We start from the raw sequence: 12,619 nt of genomic DNA, 5'->3' as shown, positions 1-12,619 counted from the left end.
GCTACTCTATCCTGCGCAAGCTTCCTCATCTCCCAGTACCTACTGCAACCTACATCCTTCTGCTTAGTGTATTCATCTCTTGCTCTCCGTCTATGATTTTTACCCTCCACACTACCGTCCAATACTAAATTGGTGATCCCTTGATGCCTCAGAACATGTCCTATCAACCGATCCCTTCTTTTGGTCAAGTTGTGCCACAAACTTCTCTTCTCCCCAATCCTATTCAATACTTCCTCATTAGTTATGTGATCTACCCATCTAATCTCCAGCATTCTTCTGTAACACCACATTTCAAAAGCTTCTATTCTCTTCTTGTCCAAACTATTTATCGTCCATGTTTCACTTCCATACATGGCTACACTCCATACAAATACTTTCAGAAATGACTTCTGACACTTAAATCTATACTCGATGTTAACAAATCTCTCTTCTTCAGAAACACTTTCCTTGCCATTGCCAGCCTACATTTTATATCCTCTCTACTTCGACCATCATCAGTTATTTTGCTCCCCAAATAGGAAAACTACTTTACTACTTTAAGTGTCTCGTTTCCTAATCTAATTCCCTCAGCATTATCTGACTTAATTCGACTACATTCCATTACCCTCGTTCTGCTTTTGTTGATGCTCATCTTATATCCGCCTTTCAAGGCACTTTCCATTCCATTCAACTGCTCTTCCATGTCCTTTGCTGTCTCTGATAGAATTACAATGTCATCGGGGAACCTCGAAGCTTTTATTTCTTCTCCCTGGATTTTAATGCCTACTCCGAATTTTTCTTTTGTTTCATTTACTGCTTGCTCAGTATACAGATTGAATAGCATCGGGGAGAGGCTGCAACACTATCTTACTCCCTTCCCAACCACTGCATCTCTTTTGTCCCTCGACTCTTATAACTGCCATCTGGTTTCTGTAGAAATTGTAAATAGCCTTTCGCTCCCTGTATTTTACCCCTGCCACCTTTAGAATTTGAAAGAGAGTATTCCAGTCAACATTGTCAAAAGCTTTTTCTATGTCTACAAAGGCTAGAAACGTCGGTTTGCCTTTTCTTAATCTTTCTCCTAAGATAAGTCGTAAGGTCAGTATTCCCTCACGTGTTCCAGTATTTCTACGGAATCCAAACTGACCTTCGCCGAGGTAGGCTTCTACTAGTTTTTCCATTTGTCTGTAAAGAATTAGTGTTAGTATTTAGCAGCTGTGTCTTATTAAACTGATTGTTCGGTAATTTTCACATTTGTCAATACCTGCTTTCTTTGGGATTGGAATTATTATATTATTCTTGAAGTCTGACGGTATTTCGCCCGTTTCATACGTCTTGCCCACCAGATGGTAGAGTTTTGTCAGGACTGGCTCTCCCAAGACCGTCAGTAGTACCAATGGAATATTGTCTACTCCAGGGGTCTTGTTTCGACTCAGGTCCTTCAGTGCTCTGTCAAACTCTTCACGCAGTGTCGTATCTCCCATTTCATCTTCATTTACGTCCTCTTCCATTTCCATAATATTGTCCTCAAGTACATCGCCCTTGTGTAGACCCTCTATATACTCCTTCCACCTTTCTGCTTTCCCTTCTTTTCTTAGAACTGGGTTTCCATCGGAGCTCTTTATGTTCATTCAAGTGGTTCTCTTATCTCCAAAGGTGTCTTTAATTTTCCTGTAGGCAGTATCTATCTTACCCCTCATGAGATAAGCCTGTACATCCTTACATTTGTCCTCTAGCCATGCCTGCTTAGCCATTTTGCGCTTCCTTCTACTGTATTTCTTTCCCCCACTCCTGTCAATTGCTCCCTTATGCTCTCCCTGAAACTCTGTACAACCTCTGGTTCTTTTAGTTTATCCAGGTTCCATCTCCTTAAATTCCCAACTTATTGCAGTTTCTTCAGTTTTAATCTACAGGTCATAACCAATAGATTGTGGTCAGAGTCCACATCTGCCCCTGGAAATGTCTTACAATTTAAAACCTGGTTCCTAAATGTCTTTCTTACCATTATATAATCTATCTGATACCTTTTAGTATCTCTAGGATTCTTCCAATTATACAAACTTCTTTCATGATTCTTAAACCAAGTCTTAGCTATGACTAAGTTGTGCTCTGTGCAAAATTCTACCAGGCGGCTTCCTCTTTCATTCCTTAGCCGCAATCCATAGTCACCTACTACGTTTCCTTCTCTACCTTTTCCTACACTCGAATTCCAGTCACCCATGACTATTAAATTTTCGTCTACCTTCACTATCTGAATAATTTCTTTTATTTCATCATACATTTCTTCAATTTCTTCGTCATCTGCAGAGCTAGTTGGCATATAAACTTGTACTACTGTAGTAGGTGTGGGCTTTGTATCTTTCTTGGCTACAATAATGCGTTCACTCTGCTGTTTGTAGTAGCTTACCCGCATTCCTATTATCCTATTCATTATTAAACCTACTCCTGCATACCCCTTTTTGATTTCTTGTTTATAACCCTGTAGTCACCTGACCAAATGTCTTGTTCCTCCTGCCACCGAACTTCTCTAATTCCCACTATATCTAACCTTAACTTATCCATTTCTCTTTCTAAATTTTCTGACCTACCTACCCGATTAAGAGATCTGACATTCCACGCTCCGATCCGTAAAACGCCAGTTTTCTTTCTCCTGATAATGACATCATCCTGGGTAGTCCCCGCCCGGAAATCCGAATGGGGGACTATTTTACGTCTGGAATATTTTACCCAAGAGGACGCCATTATCATTTAATCATACAGTAAAGCTGCATGCCCTCGGGAAAAATTATGGCCGTAGTTTCCCCTTGCTTTCAGCCGTTCGCAGTAACAACACAGCAAGGCCGTTTTGGTTATTGTTACAAGGCCAGATCAGTCAATCATCCAGACTGTTGCCCCTGCAACTACTGCAAAGGCTGCTGCCCCTCTTCGGGAACCACACGTTTGTCTGGCCTCTCAACAGATACCCCTCCGTTTCGGTTGTACCTACGGTACGGCTATCTGTATCTCTGAGGCACGCAAGCCTCCCCACCAACGGCAAGGTCCAGGGCTTATGGGGGGGGTACACAGTTTAGTACCGGAGAGTGCGGCTTCTCTGATCGACTATTCGCAACAATACGGGGGTCATTTGTGCGCCGGCTCACGACGGTAGATGCTCTGAAACCTTTTACGCATGCGCGGAGCGAGCTATGTTGACCAATCACAGCACTCTCTGGCACATATGCGGCCTCAGGCATCATTAAATGTTAAATTTGCTTTGTCAGTCCACTACCTAATTCATAATAATATTTTTGACTTTCATGTTGTTTTCACTCATCTCTAAACCAAAGACTATTGATACTTCGGGGAGAGGGGGCAGGGGGGTGGGGGTCATTTGGAACAGACTAGGGATCCGCCATGGATTTTCGACTGAAGAAGGGGTCCAACAGCCGAAATGGTTGGGAAGCCCTGTTATACAGCTAAGGTTATCACCGAATTATCTCCCCAACGCCACACCAAATACATAGTGTGTACTTAAAAACAATAACAGATTCATAATTCGGTGCAATAAATGTAAAAATGATTTTTGTTAACTGGAAAATTCAAAGCATTGTCCCCCATCGCCTAGCAGCGTAAACCGCACCTCCATGTATTTATTCGTTCTGGGTACGCTGTGGGCAGCCTGTTTAGCTTCCCGGACACGTCTAAACAGCGCTGAAAGGTGAAACCATGATAGAAATAGCAAAGGGTACTATGAAGTTTTTCAAAAAATGTTGTGACGCTACAAGAATCGTATCGCTCAGAGCAAGAATAGATTGTTATGTTTAAATATTTTCTGCTGCGTAATACAACTGAAAAATAAATAATTTAATCGGTAGAGTTTACAATGGCGTAAAGTAAAAGCTTATTGAAACTTGAAATACAATCGTAGGACACAAGAAGTTGACAGTAAAAGGGAATTTCCTGTACGAAGTAGGAAAATAACTGAATAACCATTTTAGGAGATTATTGTAAGTTCATGAGATAACTGTAGTTTATTTTAGGAAGTAATAATGAAGAAGGTTCATCGAAACATATATTATATGAATAAACTAATGTGCATGTAGTTATGATTTGTCAGTTTATTACTATAATTAACATATCGATTATCTTAAATGAAAAATCCTTTAAAACTGCTGCTTCTTCGGTTAACCTTTCTTCTCACGCTGAAATCAGGATCTGCGCATTCCAATTGCTAGCTGTTACCATGGTTCGGACTCCATGTTGAACAAGGCCCTCCTGCAACTAGCTGGGTAAATAAGTTCGAAAGTCGCACAAAGACAAATATATACCCTCTCCAATAGGACTATCTATTAAAGCTATGTTTCGTTAAAGGCTTTGAGTATGAGCTAATACTACCGATAGAGACACCCCCGTAATTCCTGCTTTTGATTGAAGGAGAAGCAGTTGCTGATACTAGATATACCACGGCAGTTTCTCTGATTCTGATGTGTAGCCATTATCGGGGAATATCACGTATCTTAGTGCCTTTAGTCTTCCTCAAGCGACTCACATACCCGTTGCTTTGTTTTGGGGAAAGTGAAAGGAATCATTTCTTACCGCACACGTAGAAAGTAGGGGCAGTGGGAAATCACTTACCAGTCACGTATTTGTTTAAGATTCTTTCCGTATCATTCATGCATGTCATTTGTATAGTGTGTAGATTGTCTATTTTGAAATGCGTTCGTAATTGCTGATGCTACTATTTCATACACACAAACAGACGGTTAACGTTGAAGGATCATGTTTACGAAACTAATGTTTTAATTATTTCTAAAATGTTTAATAATTTACTTGTTATATGTGTTGGTCCATAGTGGTTTGTTGCTGCCTTATTTTCAATTAAATTTTATCTTTTCAAAACAATTAATAGAACTTTCGTGTCTTTCATGTAGTAGCAGGAAGTAAGAATTATCCAGTGATTTATTGATTTACTCATCTCATCCGAGCTAGTGCTCCACTGTAACGATCATTTGCAAATAACCGATTTGCGTAATACCAAAAGCCAAAATTTCAGTTGCATTGGCTTTTTCTATCTTTAAATGTTTTGAATAGTGTGGATACAAGTAATAAACTGTAGATCACATCCAGTTCTGCACTTACTGTAAGAACCCCTCAATCCTTGAGTTACACACTGCAGGCATCGACAGTCTTTACAGTTTTACTTCTAGACACACCATTACTTCAATCTCAGCAGCTCAACTCATTGTCCACACGACTACTCCCATTTCTTGTGCGAGATTTAAACTCACCGACTTCTTCACGTATTCATGACGATACTTGACTTACGTGTTTACAAACGAGTAGTTCTATAGCAGCAGATCTCGCTGATTTTCAGACACCTTATTCCTGATCTTACCACGCCCTGTGCCAAGAAACCTTTCTTCCTCAAAGAGCTCTTTCCCGAACTTCCACGTGTAATTTGAACTAGAAATTTCTTTGATGAGGTAAAGGGTCTTCTTCAAGAACCTATCCTATGTTAAATTCGAACATACTGAGTAATCATGTTTATGAGGTAGAAGCCTGGCACAAATCATACAATTCTTCTGAAGATATTTTCGGTCTTATGCGTTTACTAATGAGAACATTGGAATACACTTAATCCTTAGTTTGCAGTTATTATTACGTTTTATTCGGCATGGCACACTCTTTATGTATTTAGTGACACATTTTGCACTGTTACGCTCGTCGTCCGTATGTCTCGTATAGCTACGTCGCACATATTTTCGCCAACCTCTGTTTCGTGTCAGTATTACTTATGAAGAGATAGTGTCATGAGTGACTGTTGATAAAATCAAGAACAAAAGAATTAGTCACATCAGAAATACATGGTACGCGTCGCCGTATTCATAACCTTAAAAAGGTAAAATTGAACTTTACGCGGCTAATCCAAACGCAGGCCGTTTTCGGTAGATGTAGGAATGACGAGACTGGATTTATGTGAAGTAAATTGTTAACCAGACCGATGTGGAGAATGAACATGTCTATATATCACACAGCCGGCACAATTTGTAAGCAGTGTGAAGAACACACGATAACAGTTATTCACACAACACAGCACGTCGGTAATGAAGGGCGTAAGGTGTGCCTGTTATTCATCAGTAAAAAAAAAGCACTAGAACCATTTTTCCAATGTTTATCTGTATGATACAATGGAATGAACTCCAGCAGTGTGAACATTCATAACAGGGGTCTTCTTTACTAGACTACATTCATGCTGCAGCTTCTGCCTGCAGTTACATTCATAACGGAAGTCGTGTGTAGGTCACTAATTCATAAACGTAGAAGAAAATAGTACTGGAAAGTATGACAATATGTAAGTTTTAGTCCTGAATTTTTTTCTAAAGAAATATAATACCATATCACATCTACCTTGTCGATTGCGCTACTTGTCACTAAAAGTAAATCCGTTACATATTTTACCTGTCAGTAATAGTGAAACGTAGAATCTTTCTCCTGCACAGGCACACATCTCCAGTAGTATGTCAGTTCTAAAATCTTTACATTATTAAACACAGTAAGCTGCTGTGTGGATAATTATTACTAAAGAATAGTCCAAACAGTAGCTTGTGGTCTAATGTAATATCATTTCAGAAGTTTATCAAAGCTGTAGAATAAAACCAATATAAAAATAAATTTGATGTAAATGCGTAAAGGGTTGCAGCACCTAAGAAAGATAATTTTTTGAGGAAAAGCACTGTGATTACCACAATGAAGAGCATTAAATATGTAATTTAACAGATCTATTTTTTAATACATATTCCTTTGTCCTATCTTAGAAAAAAGATTAAGGAAAGGCAAACCTACGTTTCTAGCATTTGTAGACTTCGAGAAAGCGTTTGACAATGTTGACTGGAATGCTCTCCTTCAAATTCTGAAGGTAGCAGGGGTAAAATACAGGGAGCGAAAGGCTATTTACAATTTGTACAGAAACCAGATGGCGGTTATAAGAGTCGAGGGGCATGAGATGGGAAGCAGTGGTTGGGAAGGGAGTGAGACAGGGTTGTAGCCTATCCCCGATATTATTCAATCTGTATATTGAGCAAGCAATAAGGGAAACAAAAGAAAAGTTCGGAGTAGGTATTAAAATCCATGGAGAAGAAATAAAAACTTTAAGGTTCGCCGATGACATTGTAATTCTGTCAGAGACAGCAAAGGACTTGGAAGAGCAGTTGAATGGAATGCACATTGTCTTGAAAGGAGGATATAAGATGAACATCAACAAAAGCAAAACGAGGGTAATGGAATGTAGTCGAATTAGGTCAGATGGTGCTGGGGGAATTAGATTAGGAAACGAGACACTTAAAATAGTAAAGGAGTTTTCCTATTGGGGGAGAGTAGAGAGGATATAAAATGTAGACTGGCAATGGCAAGGAAAGTGTTTCAGAAGAAGAGAAATTTGTTAACATCGAGTACAGATTTAAATGTCAGCAAGTAGTTTTTAAAAGTATTTGTATGGAGTGTAGCCATGTACGGAAGTGAAACGTGGACGATAAACAGTTTAGACAAGAAGAGAATAGAAGCTTTCCAAATGTGGTGCTACAGAAGAATGCTGAAGATTAGATGGGTAGATCACATAACTGATGAGTAGGTATTGAATAGAATTGGGGAGAAGAGGACCTTGTGGCACAACTTGATTAGAAGAAGTGGTCGGTTGGTAGGACATGTTATGAGACATCGAGGGATCACCAATTTAGTATTGGAGGGCAGCGTGGAGGGTAAAAATCGTAGAGGGAGATCAAGAGATGAATACACTACGCAGATTCAGAAAGATGTAGGCTGCAGTAGGTACAGGGAGATGAAGAATCTTGCACAGGATAGAGTAGCATGGAGAGCTGCATCAAACCAGTCTCAGGACTGAAGACAACAAGAACAGCAACAACAACAACATTACTTTCTCCGTCTTCTATCCATTCCTCTACCAGCTATCCGATTACAATGAATGTATGTTGAGTTACGCTCACGCTCGCAAAGACTTCTGTGGGGATAAGAGCCATCCATCACCCATGGAGGTCGGGTGATAAGGAGGTGACATAGAAGCTTAGATGAGGAAATTCTGCAACAGGCTGAATCAAAAATACGCATGTATCTGATTCGTTACATACATTATCATTTGTATAAAAATTAAGCTATGCTACAAGGTCGATAGATAGCGCCCGGCAAGTTGAGCACTTTCTTTGCCAGTTCGAGGACCTTTCGTCTCTCTCTGGTGAGGAAAAAGGGGTCGAGAGATCGTGAAGGTGGTGGTCGAAGCTTGCGGGAGTTGATAGTGGTGTCAGAAGGAAAGTACGAGCTTCTTGGGGAGCAAATGGTTATTATTGACGGCGCGAGTATTTTCTAGTATGTGCTTCGCGAGCAGGCGTCTACTGTACAGTACGGTGCGGTTGCCGACGTGGTGTGTTTGGCGATGCTGCCGCTGTCCTGGCTGAGCTAGTTCGCGTCGCTTCGAGTTTCCTCCCGTACAAGTCAAGGCGATTCGTCGAAGCCTACGGACGCGGGGTCAACGCCTTGTTAGATTTTTCAGCCGAGGACAGAGCCACGATCGGTCTCCTTCTGTTCATGGGTGAGCATAATTTCTAATGTTCGCCGGAAACTTGTCTAGAATGCCTGGAGTTTGTTTGAAGCAGCTTGACACTTGGCTTCGTCTTGGGTTTCCAATTTAGCTGCGCTACGTTCCAGTATTTTGCATTTAATTGGCGATTATTTGAAGTGGCAGCTGTCATGTGGTCAACTCTCTCTCGTATAGAATTTGGCTTATCTGTTTAGAGTTCTTTTTTGTTTAAATTACGGGAACCCGATGATAAGTAAAAGTTCAGACTGTTGTTATTTCACTGAAAAAATACGGCAACCAGCCACTTTTTAATGCGTTTTTTTATTTACGCCAATATGCATTTCGGGTTTGCACCCATCTTCAGCTGGCAAATTACATGGATCTTCAGTTATTACAGTAGTACAATCTCGACAGCAGTTTGGATGCTGCAGCAAGCTTTCTCCTCTCCTTGTTGTTTTCTTGTGATTTTGATTTTAAGACCTTGCGGCCTGTGCTAAATTTTAATTTTAGAATTCATCTTGCCAATGTGCTGGAATTAAGAAAGACCATCCACTTTCTTCAGTGTCTGTGACTTGGTTTTTGCTGTTGGTAGTAGATCTCCCTCTTAAGGTAGCACAATTACCCTTTGGCGAAATTAGTGCAATGTCTTATATGGTACTGAAACGGTGCTTGCATTTCCTAAATTACATAATAAATTGTACACGGAGGAACTACTTAAAAATCCTGGCAGAGTAGAAGAATCTTTTGAGTTGTGGATATTAGTTTGAAAGCGACTTTTGAATGTGTTAAGGCTGTAGGTACATTTAAAGTACGATTAATCTTTAATGTTTAGTTACTCCTGTGTATATAAACGCTGTACGTTTCATATCATGCCGAGTTTCGTTTTACAATTTCACTGCTAATGAGAGTGTTTACTGTAGATTTTGTAGAGATCAATCTGATCAATCTACTCTCGCTTGCCTTGTAGTGGCCGAGGAAGGGGGGGGGGGGGGGGGGTAGCCAAGGTCTACACGTGGGGTCTTGTGACGACGCCAGCGGGCTTTTGCTCACACCTGAAATCTAGCTGGTCAGTTGTGGTTTAAAGTGTTTCATATTTTGTAATCCTTTTGAAACTGTGAAGCACGTCTAAACTGCATAACGTTTGGTGTTCGGAGTTAAATAATTTTTAGTAAAACTGATCTTAGATATATTTTTCTTTTTTAAATAGAAAATAAAACACCGATGGTTGCACCTCGTTACTGCTTTGAGAAGCAGGAGATAATTAATAATAAATGATGTTCAATGGTTTTCCTCAGCCATTCCTATAGGGCCTGACGATTTTTTCCTCTAATAAGGTACACGCTATTGTGGCTTGGTCCAAAAATATTGCAGGGGCAATTCACGCAATCACTGCTGGAGATGGGTGGGGGTAAAAGACGTGACACCTAGATTCGACAACGACTGATAATACTGTAGTATCAAAGTCAAAGTTTTCGGAGTCACTAAATTCCCTGGTGACAATCCCCATATCATTTTGTAACACTTTGATGCCGATGTGCTCTTTGACCATTTATTATTGTATATATACTTGCTATTATCATTATGTAAATTTATATGTACACGATGTATGAATTAATCTGTTTATTTTGCTGTATAATCAATTATGTATATTATGTCAATATCGCTGAGTAATCGCTGAGGGAAAGTTAGGGAAACGTTAGGTTTTTGTCAACGAAGAAGTAACGTTGGAGTAGCGGCGTCTCTGGACGCGTGAGGATGTCAGGTCAGAGCGCGCGTTACACAGAGAGAGGACTCTTGTGTGAGACTTGGTGAAGCGCACTGTACTGGAGGAGTGATTGTTTAGAGGCACGTGGCAAGTGGCAAGCGATGAGCGTGGGCAGTGGGAATATTAGCCGCAGCAACATCAAGAAACCGCCAGGCCAATATCGTTGCCAATAACTCCCGTGCTCGCTAATTTTCATATAAAGGAGCCAGCAGCAGTATCGTCGTCAGCAACTTCGTCACGGCGAGAATGAACTAAAGTAAGATAGCTGCATCACAGCTTATTGTCAAGTAGTTTTGTAACGGCGTTACTCAGCTTTATGGTGTTCTGCGAGTGAATAATCACCACAGTTTAATCAAAACTGTTTACCCGTGATTCTCCTAAAAACATTCACCAAGTAGGTTCCTGTCCTGTCCTATTGTTACAATATTCCGAGTGCGGTTTATGAAATATGAAAATTGCAGTGCCAGTTAATTTTGTTTATTAACTAAATGATTTAGTTACATTTAAGATTTGAACTTTAGTCTGAGGCGATTTAATTGTTGCAAATAGCAAATCAAGTAATCAAATTAAAATGATTCCTGGCACTGTGATCAAAAGCACTAACTAGAATTAATGAATGAATGCAAATATCAGTGATTATTGTAATTTGTTGTTAGTAAAGTTCTGGTTCCATTTTGACTTGCAGTCGTGCTAAAGTATAATAATTACTTTTTGATACAGTAATTATCAATCTCTACTTCCCTGTTCAGAAGTCAATAGAATTCCTTTTAATTATTTTTTGACATTTTCCAAAATTCATATGAAAATAGTAGACGCTATTATGGGGTAGCGCCATTGTCACTTCCAACAGTAAGTAACCATTAATCGAAGTGTTATCTTGTATGTTTTCAAAATTTCAACTCTATTAGTTAATGATATTTCGAGTGCACACTATTTTCTTTATCACTTTATTACGTAATTGTTTCAATCGTTTTTGCTAACGTGCGTGCAGCCGTCTGTTGTCGCACATGTTCGAGTAATTCTTGACATTCACTGTTCGGCTCATTAATTCACCTACCGAACAGAAATTTTGCCCAATTGCGACCGTATTACTTTTAGCTACAATTCTTTCAGTAACTCTTATTATCTGTTACGATCCACGTGGTACTCCTTCTCGTTGGCGCAGTACGTGAATGACAGCACAAACCTTTCGAACAACCGCACTAAATTTTATAGTTATTAAGTAGGTGGAATAAGTTGTCCTGGAAGGTATCTTGTAGTTAATCTCCCCCTCAATTTTCAACTTTACATTGAATCTTCGGAACGATAGCTTTTTCAAAAAAAATTTCCAATCGTTTAGGGACAAGCCTACACGGTCATATATTTCTAACATTGTGCATAGCAGGGAAGGGGGACGTTACAAGTTCACCCAAGAATTGGGGGCATGGGAGGGGGTTAAAGGGAGTTACATAGCCAGGACGCCTATACATGTCGGTTTAGTGTGCAAGGAGGTGACATACACGCATAAATAAGGAAAGTCTGGAACAGCAACAACAAAATGTGGCATTTACATGTGTCACAATTTGTGTAAAAGCACTGTGAGAGAAGGATACCCCTAAAACTTCTAGGGGTGTGTCTGACGATTAGAAGGGGTGATTTGCGGAAACGTCCGACCACGACCGGATGGTATTTCTTTCAGTTATTGGTCGACTTGAAATACTTTAAGGATATGACGCACAACCTGTCTCCCATTTGCGTTATTCAGCGCGGCAATCATATGTGTTTCACGGCCAAAGATCGTGCCACACGGTTCAAACACACAAATACATTATTTAATGTCCGCTGTATGGTCGCAAGGTCATAAACAATGGCGGATCAGAGAGTTAAAAGCGAAAGTCGTTTTTCTCGGAATGAACGCATGCGAGGTGGGGCATTGGTTGGCACACTCGACTCGCATTCTGGAGGACGACAGATCAAACCCGTCTCAGGCCGTCCAGATTAAGGTCTTCCGTGATATCCCTAAATCGCCTCAAGCAAATACCATGATAATTCCGTTGAAACGGCACAGTCGATTACCTTCCCCATCCTTGACACAACCCAAGCTTGTGCTCCTTATTTAATGATCATGTCATCTCTAGTGTTGACGGGACATTAAGCTCAATCTTCTTTCCTTCATTTTCTTGGAAAGAAAATTAGTAATTTCCCCAAAACTCATATGCAATTGCAGGACGAAATTTGCTAGAGATACGGACGAGGTATGTCTGCAAACATGTGTGAAACATGTTAAATATATGTGAAATGCGTATGATTGCGAAAAATATGTGATATGT

The sequence above is a fragment of the Schistocerca gregaria genome, chromosome 3 (genome assembly GCF_023897955.1).
Source record: "Schistocerca gregaria isolate iqSchGreg1 chromosome 3, iqSchGreg1.2, whole genome shotgun sequence".
Taxonomy (NCBI): Eukaryota; Metazoa; Arthropoda; class Insecta; order Orthoptera; family Acrididae; genus Schistocerca; species Schistocerca gregaria.
The sequence above is the reverse complement of the archived record's forward strand: the minus strand, read 5'-3'. Positions refer to the sequence as shown.